Below are 13,152 nucleotides of genomic sequence, written 5' to 3' on the forward strand. Positions count from 1 at the left end.
CTTTGCACTGACTTTGCACTGACTTTCCTGTCATTTGGTTACTGATTTGCATTTTTTTCCACATATTCTGAAAAACAAAGAATATAACAATTCTGTGTAAGAAATCAAGAACACTTCTGAAAAGTATTAACCTAACATTTTCCACTTTAATACAAAAGAACAATTTTATATTGCTTATATCTTTTACATTTATTCATATTATATTGATTCTAATCTTATTTTCACACTAGATTAGAAGCATCTCGAAGGCAAGCAACTTGACACAGGGCTTGTACATACTGCTTGGGCAAATTATAAGGCGCCAAATACACAGGTGTATGAATGCTGAAATGAACGTTAGTTCGTAAGCAGTTCATAAGAAGGAAATGTTTCCTATTGATTTTACCTGTATTCCAGTAATTAATTCAAAAATGCATTTATGAAATATTTTTGATAACTATACAAGTGTTTCTTGTTTATCTGTAATTTTCAAAGACTAAAAATTGCAGAGTATGATGATCCCAGTCTAACCTTGTGTGTGCCTACCTATGAGGTTATGTGTACATTTATTCATGCGTGTATGTGGGAGGAAATGTGTGTGTGTGTATAATATGTGTACAAATACACGAGAGAATGGAAGGAAAGAAGCATCTCTGGGCACCTGAGCAGCCACTTGGCTGAAGAGGCCTACAGCCAGCATGGCTTCTTGCCCTTGAGATTAAACACTTAATCAGTGCCTGTCTTAACACTTGCAAATAAAAAAGCTATTGATTTGCAGCTTCCCTGCTTCAGAATGTGCTACTGGTCCAGAGAGTATCTGGCAAGTGGGAGAATCAGAGTGCAAGGCACTGGGGGAGAGGGTTGCTCCGCTCAAAAACAGGGCACAGGGCTTCCGTCTTCACGATGCATGCAAAGGAAAAGGAACAGCAGCAGGACAGAGAGTAGTATAATGCATCCAATGTGATCAGACAAAGAAAAATAAGTCCCCAACAAATAACAATGTGTAACTATGAACTTGACTTGATGCAGCACGGGATAAAGAAATCATTTAACCATTATAAGTCCAACAGATCAATATTAAGCAGTCAATGTTTAGACTAAAATGGGCATTTTTCAGACTGGTTTATGCAATTTGACAATTTCGCTTTCTAAATCAATTGGTTTAAGCAGATTGATCTATGTCACCACCCAAGTTCTTTCCACATGGATATAGTCTAAGAATGTTACAAGAATCTAAGAAAGCACATATGCAGAGTCATTTCATAGATGACTGACCAAAACTGAAATTTCCAACACTAGTTAAAACAATTACAATTATGTGGATGGTGGTGGAAATTGTGTATGTAGTTTAAGGCTCTAAAACATAGGATACCTTCGATGTGTATCCAGTTTTGTTTTATTTTTAAAGATTTTATTTATTTATTCATGATAGACACAGAGAGAGGCAGAGACATAGGCAGAGGGAGAAGCAGGCTCCCTGTGGGGAACCTGATTCAGGACTTGATCCCAGGACCCTGGGGTCAGGACTTGAGCCAAAGGTAGACACTCAACCCCTGAGCCACCCAGGCATCCCTGAATCTAGGTTTATAAAGCTGCCCCCAGGCAGCCTTGCCCTAGAAGGTTCAGGGACAAGGTAGCAGAGACTCACTGAAGCATCTCCGGACTATGAAAGGGGCTTTCAGGCCACAGCACTGTCGCGAGTTCTGAGAAGTCATTCCCAGGGAGAGGGACCACATTCGAAGAGGATTGACAGTTTAGAGTGAAAACAGCTTTCAAAGAGACTAATCTTATAAAGTCTTGCAAATGAATAAGGGCAACAGGAGTAGGTGTTCACCTGCCAGTCTCCGCCGTGCAAGATGAGAGCCTGTCTGCACTCACACATGTGCTGACTTAAAAAAAAAAAAAAATCACATAAAAAACAACATCTTTGCTTCGGAGACGTTTTTAACAAGTATTACAGAAAGAGCACCAGCTACCAAAAAGAGTTGCCAAGGCCAGAAGGAGCCATCAATCGAAACAGTTTACATTTCAAAGTTTTTCCAAGAAGAGTGAAAAACGTCTCCCTGCCTTGATGGAAAACAGAGGCGCTGTAGTAGTCTCTGCGCTGCCTTCCCGGGCAGGCTTGCCTTCCCTAGAGAGGCCTTTTAACCTCAGCTTGGTACCTGGAGGTAGAGAGAAGTAGAGGTGTCTGCCTCTCCTGGAGCTTATGCTCTGAACAGTTTACCAGCCAGTGGAATCAGGATGAAAATCTTCCTTTCATGAGTTTGATAAGAAAAAAGCCTAATTGCTCTTGGGCACTATTTGAGATAGTAGGTCACTTTTTCTTCTATACTCTACCTCCTGACATCACTTAACAAACAATTATACATATCTGCTTTGGAATGCTCCCCCCCCCCCATCCCTGGAGATAATTCAGGAATTGACTCTTACTTATCTCAGCCTCTTTTACAACGGAGGAAATGAATGCTAACAATGCTACATTTTAACCAGGGTGTACATTTTTTTGTTTGTCCCTTTAAAAAAAAAACAATTTTTTTTCAATTTGAAAGAAAAAGTGTGCATGCTTTTCTATGGCCCTGGGAAGAAAAAAGAACATTTCTTAAATTTAGTAATAATTTTCAAAAGGTACATAATCTAATGGATACTTTTGTTTTTAGATTTTAATTTTCTGCTTAATTTTTCCATGACATTACCAAACACCAAATCTAATTTCCTGAATCTATTAGAATAAATTCTGCGTACTTTCATTTTTCGTTCTAGAAGCAGGTCAAATGGAAACACTAGTCTAAGAAAAAAATTTTAATTTCATAATTAAGACTTGGCGAAAGAAGATAACAGTGAGAACCTTTTGTCATTGATTTGTGTCCCATGAAAACGGTTGTTTGTGCATCTCCCTCCCACACACAATATGCCAAAAATCCCTCCACTAGATCCAAATGTGTCACCACATTTCTTTGACCGGTAAGCAATTTGTACAACCATAAGGAGGACTCAAATGCCCTGATTGCCCAGAAGTATTGCCATGACTATTTTCTTAGATTGCAATAGAGGAGATTGAAAATGACCACATGACCATAGTCTCTTTTTGCACACACAATACATATGACGTTCATTATGATTAGAAAGGTCACAGTCACTTTCTTAGATTGACCTATTGATATAAATTACACAATATCACTGAAAAATATTACGAATTTCCATACCAACGTCCTTTGTAAATACCACTGGTTCTCAATGAACTCCTTCTGACCTCCTGGTCTGAGGCTGTCACCATATGATGTACATAATTCTCTCAACACTGATCCATTACTTCTGCTCAGTGTTGGGGGTCAGGCCAATAGTGTAAAGTCAAAGATAATTAGCAGCCCTATCAATAACCAGCTACAGAATTGCCGCCTAAGTGACAGGCCAGAAAAGCCAAGAAAAGAGGTAGCAATATAAAGTAGAAGAAAAGTGCCGGTACATTCTGTGGTTCGAGCAGCTGCTATGGACTATCAGCATCACCAGGAGACCTCATTGCATTAGCATAAATTCAAATGACAAATGCACAGTGCTATTCAGAGACTCATTAATTTGCAATGGGTGCAGTGCTCATGACATATTAGTGCAAAATTCAAATGTCTTTGTAGCGATGTGAATTTAGTTGTGAGACCAAAGTCGCTAAAATGAAAATGTGTGGCTTTTTTAGCAGTTTATTAAATTATGAACTGTGATGACTATATCCGTGCATCTTTTTAAGCAGATGAGGTCCAGCGTGCTCCAGCGGCAAATCGCATGGTTTGTGTTGATATTTTCCTGTCAGACAATTTCCAAGCAGCAGATAAGATCCCAGACTGTCTGCTTTGCTCTGCGGCGTGCGGACTGAGAGCTCCCCCTTCTGGACAAATGTCATGGCCACTCTAAAAGAATACACGACCATTTATTGTCTTCTTTTTAGATCTTTTAACAACAGGTTTTGGATGCAAAGAATTTCAGTGACCGCCTAAAGCCAAAAGAAAATAAGTTGGTATCGTTTGTTGTAAAGGAGAGTAGGTGATAACTTTCTACAAAAATGAGAACGAGTCACCCTCAATTGAAGTTGGTCTTACGTAATTTTATATGAAGCTACTCCAAGACCTCTCATTTACAGGCATCTTTTAAAAAATAATTGCCTGATTTATGTATATGAAGAATATAAGCAAAAATATTAAAAACTGTCGTATTCATATTGCTTCCATGATACCATAAACAGCTTACAATTACTAAGCAATTGAAATTGCAATTGTAGAAAGAAAAAAGCATGCATATACATAGACAGAGCCTGTTAAACAAAGCTGCCGAGTGTATATTGTACTCAGCTCTATTGAATGAGATTATGAACAGACACAGACAAGGAAAGCCAGATCATACCTGTGCCACTTGTGTCTGGTGGACTAATTTCTCTTTTTAACATAACAAATCTCCTACCCAATTATTTCAAGCCAGTCAAAGCAAATGTATCACTGTTATGCCTTTTAAAAATTGGCATCCAATATATACATAAAAAATGACTCAGAATAGTCCGATAATGGGACGAAGGAGGTTAACTTTGTCTACAGTATTGACATAACTCAATTATATGAAAGGTCAACACCTGCACTTCTCAATATCCAGAACTCATAATTTCTTAGAGCAGCCCTGAATCTTCATTTATATTATACAGATCCTCATGTTCATAGCTAATACTTATAAAGACATACATTTGGCATTTTTCAGTAGAAGCTATAACTTTCCAAATGATGTGTCATACCTCTGCATAAATTCAAAAGCAGTTGAAAACTGCTTTGAGGAGAAGTAAAAGACTTGCCCTTTGGCCATTTGAACTAACTAATCTCCACTAGGCTATCAAAAGTGTGCTTTAGCAGATCCTTAAGAAAAAATATGTTTATCACTTTCTAAACTTTGAATACATTATACCACGTAAAAAGGAGACTATGTCATCCTATTATTGCTTCTAGACTTAATTACATACTCTCAGCACTCGATTTATGGTGAATTTGGGGAAAGCCATTCCACTAAAAGCTGTGTACTTTTAAATTACGTTTTATAATATCATTGATGCTTTGTGTCATCTTCAACAATTAAAAGTAAGATCATTGTAATCTATTCTACTTACTTGAAATTGAATCGGTCTTGAGTTATTTAGCAGGCTCATTTTATTTTACAGTAACTGCTACATGAAAGATACAGAGCTAATGAGGATTGAGAAGGATCGCTGTACATTAAACATGTGGAGAGAGCATGTAACTCAGCAATATCAAATTTGTCACTGTAGCTGGATGTCTAGGCACTGTTTTTCCCTTTTACGTTCCCTTTCACCAAGTAATTAGAATCCTAGACTCACAGAATGTTAGAGCTAGAAGGGCCATTGTTGATCATCTCTCATTTTGCAGACACAAGAAGCCGACTGAGAAAAGTTCAGCAAATTTACCAAGATCTAACAGCTAGAAAGTGATAGAATGGTGAAAAGAGCTCTGGTCTCTAGACATTCCTTCTTAAACTTTAGCACACAAAAGAATCACCTAGAGGGACTGTTAAAAGAGTTTCTGATTCAGTACTGGGGGAAGGGGGGTTCTCATTTCTAGCAAGTTCCAGGTAATACTGCTGTTCTTCCTGGTCCAGTCATCACATCTTGAGATCTTAAGAACTACTGCTCTCTAAACCAGTTTTTTGTAAACTGCTCTTATCTTATTTCTAATAACTTCTCTAATCATGATAAGCAAAAGCACACTCAAGAATTCCTCATTACTTTTCTGTCATCTCTCTAGTAGAGGGCAGGGGTCATACCTACAGTGTAAAAAGTCTGGAAGGGCACAGGAAGAAAGAAAGAAAGAAAGAAAGAAAGAAAGAAAGAAAGAAAGAAAGAAAGAAAGAAAAAAGAGATACCCAGAGCCAGAATAAAGCATTCAGGGACACTAAACACTGAAAAGATTACGTGGCCACTGAGATGAATCGTTATCCTTATCCAACCCATCTAAATCTCAAGGCAGAAAGCAATATTAAACCACACACAGTGTAAAAGAAGACAATCAAAGCCTTAAAGCATTAATATTCTCTCCCTCCCCCTTCCTCCCTCTCTCTCCTTCGCTCCCTCCCACCCCTACCCCCAGCCTCAAAGGCCTCTGTCACTTATACCCTAGCATCTCCTAGTGTATCTCTCAAGCTATTCTAAAGGCAGCTCCTTGTCTACATTTCTAAACTACCCTTTTTCATTATATCTTACCATGATCACTTGTATATTTTGTGAGTGTAAAATGATGTTCGAGCTGCAGTTTTCTTAAATTATGACAGAGTCTACTTAGAAGCCAAATGGAGGCAAGATGGCCTTATCTCCATTGCCTTCCCCGACGAGTTATCAATATTTATGCAAACACAGAAGTTTGCATTGTTTTCAGACTCTAAAATAAAATAGCATTTACAAACCTCACGAAATCAAAGTGCAACTCATCATTACCTATATGATATTGTCAAATTTAGGTCACAAGAACCAGAAAGAAAGAGTTCCTGGATAAAGTAGACTTGAAATTGCCTGTGTCTGAAGAACCAGCTCAGAAGAACAGAAATATATTCAAGAGAAATTTCGCCCCGGCATTTGCTAGTTCCTTACTGCACAGAATTCAACAAACCTGCTCAGCACTCTGGTCTCACAGTTGTAATATCATTGCCTTTTTTCCTAGTTTGGAAGATGACTATGATGAAGTTAATCATCAACAACATCAACAACAACATATATATATATATATATATATATATATATATATATATGTTTTTAAAATAGTGTCAGTTTGGAAAATGAAAGTGACCGATGATAGGAAAATACTTTAATTATACATATAGCCTTTCTGTTCTCTCTGCCTTTTTTTATTACGGTATATAATTACCTCTTTTTTCATAAGATTTTAAGACTTACTTTTTATCAGTTCTAGAAACTTTTGAATTCATGGAACAGATCTTATCTCAATTCATACTATAAATACTGCATTTTTCTAAACATAAAGAGTCCTCCCCCAAAAAATAACATCCCTATTTCTAGAGTTCTTTGGTAAGTTATGACATTAAAAGTCTGCTTTAAAATATTAAACTTCTACAGAAAATAAACTTGTCATTTCAAAATAATTTTCAAATATAATTCCCAAGCAAATTTACTATGCTTTTGCCTTATATTTTCTACCATCATCCCCATTTTTTCAGATAAGCCAACTAATCACAGAAAAATTAACATAAAGTTTCTCATGATTACAGGTGCACCCATGGTGTTGCTGGGCTTACTATATGCCTAGAGCAACATTTTATGTTCACCATCATTTCACCAGACCTTCTAGTAATACACTCCTAATCTCAAATTCTTCCCCACTCAAGGTGCTTCCTTTTGCATTTCTTCTTCAGGTGTAGATAAAATAGACCTCCTGTTTACCACAATCCTTGAATGCTATGACATTTCTGAATTGTAACAAAACTTTTAATTTCCTCCGTCTAAATTAAGCTGAATTATTTAGTGTTTCAATCATCACTGTAAAAAAATCATGAGTGATAAAATGGAATTTGTTTATTTAGGACAAAAGACTATGAGAATATGATTCTTCTTTACAAGACAGTGAAATACTTATTCCTTCAAAAAAAAACTCTGTCCTTTCAAAAAAATTTAAGTGAGATCAAGTATTGTAACTCAGAGGTTTTTTGGCAAAAACTTTATTAATGTAAATGGCTAAAATCTAGTCTCATGTGAATACTAAAGCAGATAAAATAGCAGTCTATTAATTCAGGTTATCTGCTCTACAACTGCATTTTTATTTATACCCTTTCATTTCAAAATATATGCGCATATACTATTTTTATCCCTCAGTAAAAATAAAGCCAGATATTTTCTGGTATATTAAGCAAGTCTTTTTACCTGTTTCTAAAATCTTCTCTCTGATATTTTTAAGACAGTTATCTTACACAGACTCTAGAAATGCAAAGGCAATAAAAATGAATCATTTTGTCTCAAGCAGGAATCTTTATTAATGAATATGTGAACATTCTCTGTACAATTTAATATGCTATACCCACCCATAAAATTCTACAAAGAAGTATATTTTTGTGCATAAGCTGATTGGTAAACTTGATTTTAATAAGAAATCAGTAAAATATGCATATTACAAATGAGAGTACAGGTTCCTATCTGCCATTTATAGTAAGATCTTATATTTCAGAGCTTAATAATGAACATCCCTGGGGAAGATTTAATAAAGCAGGTGCTCTGGTATTGCAGGCACTTTTGCTTTTCTGTCTCCCTTTTTTTTTCCTACCCCCATGGGGGGAAAAAATCTCAATAAGATTCATGACCCTGTTTATCAAGGATAAATCTAGTATAGTCTGGACTATATACCACCCAAGCTGACCCAGATCTCCAACCCAACCCACTGTTTGTCACTGCGTTTATAAAGCACAACGTGCCCTGTGAAATTATATGTTTAAGCATTCTCTCTCCATCCTTACCACAAGAAGTATAAAACCAGTTTAGAGTAACTGTCAATAGTACAGTGTTTCAAATTTTTAAAAATACAAGTTTTGGGGGGGAGGGGGGAGTAGATCTTAACTGTTCTTTTCTCCTACAGAACACTGAATGTCTAAAACATGTTCAATCCTGTTAATGCTTGTCAAATATTTCACAGTTCAGCTTTGTTCAGATTTCTTACTGACTATGAAAAATCAATTTGGTGGGATTCAGATTCTAGAGCTGGAAAAGACCTTAAATGACCTTGTTCTACCAAATCTATGGGTGAAAAACTGAGTCCCAAGAAAATTATTTGCCCAAGGTTTTGCAAAGAATCCAGTTTAAAACTCATGTCTACAAGACACCTAGTTCAGCATCCTTCTCATTGCTCATTTCATCTGATTTTTTTTCTTTAATAATTAAACAATTTCAAAAGGATATATAGTGTGATTTCACAATTAAGATAAAGTAGTCACATTATATCCAGGATAGTGTAGAATTTTACTTGTGCAGAATTTCATTTGGTATTTAGTCATTATAGTCAAATAGTATCATTATCTTTCAATTACAGAGATCAATTCTATTCATTAGCAAAATAAAACGCTTGCGGAAGGTCCACATGAATTCCTCAAAGCTGCAATCTTCCTAATGTCAAAAGTGAAATACATTTCATAAAAAAAAAAAAAATTTAACAAAAGTATTTGAGGTTAAATCAAACTGTGCAATCCTCACTGACCTGAGTTATCACAGATCTACTTTAGAAAGTGTATTTCAAAGATCTGAAAAGGAGAATACATGCCATGACCAACTAATAATAGCCATTTCCCCCTATTTCATGGTTTTAGCAGTTTTTCCAAGAAAGATTAGGGTCACAGCATATTATAACATGACTAAAGCATTATAAGTATAGATTCAAGCTAAAATGACCTAGAGGTTACATAAAAGGAAGACTAGATTAATGTTTAAGCCTTACAAGAGGATTCTATCTACAGGTAAAAACAATGGCCCAAACAATATAGCTATTAAAGGTAGTGGCAATCCTATCAGGCTTTCTGAACTGACAGGCTTAATTGCTATGCAAGCAAACCCAGCCAGCTAAGCGGAGCGAACAGCAAAGAGATAACAATATTATCAATCTAAATTGATGCTAATATCCTCTCAAAAAACTATATTGGTGTATCTTGGAAGAAATCATTTACAAAAAATATATTTATGTTCAATTATTATACAGTTGTCATATTGGAGTTTCTAAGATGATATGAACATTTCAGTGTTAAATTGTTAGAATATGTGAACCAAAATTATAGGCTTTTGCTTCCCAACATATTTTTTATTGTAGTTTTTTCTAAAGTAGTAATTGGTGTTCTGCTCAGACTATAAAGTGACCGACCATACTAATATCACAACTAGTTATGATCATGGTATAAAATAGGCATACAATAAATGGGATTTTTTCCCCCACTAATAGGGACAAAAATTTAAAACCAAAAAAGTTGAAGGTGGCTATATTATGCTTTTATACATAAACCCTTTTCAATATAAGTCAACCCTTCATAAGTTTGGTTATGCAACATAAATATTACATTATCTCATTCTTCTTAGTAATTATTTGTTTCATGGGACACAATCCCTGGAATTCTAAATTAGTAGAAACTCAAGATGTTTATCTTGTTAAATAGTTTGCTAATATAGTAGAAAGACTTTTTTGTGTCACACAGGACAAAGTGCGGTACTAGTCAGGAAGCCTGCACAGTGTGCAAAGCAGGCAATTAGGTAAAACGGGCAATCGGGTGCAATGAGTTGTCAGTAAACAAGAGGAAGAACCATGTAAGAAATTAAGAGAACAGAAACAGATATAGCCTAATAAGTGAAAGGACCCTAAAAAGGATTAAAGAAAAGCCTGGCCTAGATACTAAACTTCTGAGGAAAAAGATACTACTGTTGTCTAATGGGAGGGAAGGATGGTCGAGTGACTGTGGGATTCTCAATGGGCAGACACTGAAGCAACTCTGTGCCCAACTATGGGGACTCAGAAGGGAAGAGTTGTGTATGTGATTAAAAAGAGGGGCACTGGGATCCCTGGGTGGTGCAGCGGTTTAGCGCCTGCCTTTGGCCAAGGGCGCGATCCTGGAGAACCGGGATCGAATCCCACGTCGGGCTCCCGGTGCATGGAGCCTGCTTCTCCCTCTGCCTGTGTCTCTGCCTCTCTCTCTCTCTGTGTGTGTGACTATCATAAATAAATAAAAAATTAAAAAAAAGAGAGGGGCACTGAGGATCCACTAAGGAACACCCAGAGTCCTCTTCCTTTGAAAGACCACATGGGTGAGCCCCAGTCATGTTTGCTGCAGCATGGACTAGCAGATGGAGAAAGTCTGAGGCTCAGCAGCAGCAGAACTCACTGAAAAGCAAACTGATAGCAGTCAGGGACACAAAACTGATCCAGGGAGCATCTGTATGCCTGAGTGCTGTTGGGGAGGGGCTTCCTTTTTGTCTGCATAACCTCTAAAATTCTTAGATAAACATGTAAACTGGTTGGCCCCAATGCATGCCATTTTGTATTTCTAACCAATCTGACACATGGAGGCTTGAGCCAGTCCTAACTGAACCTAGCAAAGAAAAAGCTATGCATCAAGAGCCTGGAGGTTGGTTTACCCAAATTCTGTAAGTACCATAGTGTGCTGCTGTCTCTTCTACTTTAAAAATAGCACAACTGACGGTAACTGCTATATGCAGATGAAACTGAAAACTCCAGTCAATGACTTGATGGGTTCTGCATTTTTCACCCGAAAACTTAGTGTTTTGGATTATGATATTTACAAGTAAAGACTTTATGCCACAGAATGTGGTGGTGTTCCTACTCTTGCTCTCACACTTTGCTCTAGAAATAATTCCATGTTATTAGGGATGCTGACAGTCAAACTGTCCTGAATGCTACCATTACTTGGAAATTTCCAGCAATGCCCTGTTGTTTCATGAAATGTTGCTCAGCATTTTTCACTTATATTCACTTTTTAAGAAGAAAATAGAATCAAAAGAAATGCTTAGAGATATTTATGTCCACTTAATTTGACTTAGAGATAAAGGAAAAAATTTTAACCATGGAGTCTAAAAAATACTAGAATGTCTAGGAATGCAGCTTTCCATAGATAACTTTTAAGTAGAAAAATAACAGGCTATCTTGAACAGCTTAGATATCTGTTTAAGGGCAAGCACCTAGAAAAGATAACTCTGTAAATTATTTTAATCTTCAGTGTCTCAAGTGACACATTTATGCATGTGCACTAAACCACAAATGTTACAAAGAACTCTAAAGTCCCACTCAATCATCACCCCAATCCAAATCCACTCCTAAGAGGTAAGCATTGTTACCAGTTACAAGTGTATTTCTCTAAACTATTTTTTATGCATTTATACAGAATAAGTGTATAACTGCCTTTATACATATAATTAGTGCATTGGGATATATCTTTTTTTTTTTTTTGCTTTTACACAAACAAAGAGAAGATACCCTTTAATTCTAGCATTGCATAATTTCATTAATTGTTCTGAGCAAAATAAAACATTTCCCTGGAGCTACCGGCCTGGAAGATAGAATTGCACTTTGCTCCTGAAATAACCTATTAGTAGGAGCATCCCCTGACTAAGGAGGACAAATCTGCTTTAGTAGCCCCATCATGTCCTCAGCAGCCCTTTGACAGTGTATATTTAGCTTCAGGCTCATCTACAAACTACGGATGTTATTCATACTCAGTATCCATTATAAAAATTTGTACCTGGTGAACCTCAAAGCAAGTTTCTGGATCACACACCTTTCTGCTCCAGGAACCCACTTTACTCATCTTTTATCGTCACTGCTTGTTAAATTTGCAATACACACACGTACAAGCACGCAGCCATGGAGAGAATTAAACCCCACACTGTTGCTCCCTTGGGGAGAAAGGAAGGAAAGAAAAACAGGAAAGTCAATATTCAATATTTGCTGTGGTTATTTAAGTATATATACATTTGTGTGTTTCCCCTTGGAGGTTGCTTGATAGAGGATGGATTTACAGAAACTTTAAATAAGTAGGTCAATCGCTATAAGACACACAGAGACTTAACTTTTTTTCCAACTCTATTATTTGGGGCTCTTTGATTTGAAATTAAAAGGCTTAAATAAATGCTTGGAAATTATACTGGATGGCAGTATTTAGCAATCTTGTTTTCTTTACATAACGTAACACACTAATGGACTACATTTTTCTTTGCTTTTTTGCCATTAACTCTGAAAATAAGCAAGTTACTGTCCAAATCAGAGCCAAAAACACCACAGGGTTTCTGGCTGCAAAGGGACACTTCATGCATAAATGTGGGAAAGGAAAAAGTTGATAAACAGCCAGTTGGGAAGTGTGAAGAGATTATTTTTATTTCATGGTGTTTTCAGTGTGTAGTATCTCAGATGTTCAAAAATATATCACTGTGCCTGAAAGTTTACAATCCCCATAGTAGATATTATCCAATGTAGTAGATGTGAAACACTTATAATCAGGACGCTCTCCTCTTGCTCTTCCTTTCTTTCTCTCCCTTTCTCTACTCCAAATCTAATAGGGTTAAAACGCAGCTTTGCAGAAAGCAAGCATAGGCACATTGGAATTTTAATGAATGGGTCCATGAGATGCGGTTCCTAAAAAAGTGAAACA

This window comes from Nyctereutes procyonoides, unplaced genomic scaffold, assembly GCF_905146905.1.
Source record: "Nyctereutes procyonoides isolate TBG_1078 unplaced genomic scaffold, NYPRO_anot_genome, whole genome shotgun sequence".
NCBI classification, from domain to species: Eukaryota; Metazoa; Chordata; class Mammalia; order Carnivora; family Canidae; genus Nyctereutes; species Nyctereutes procyonoides.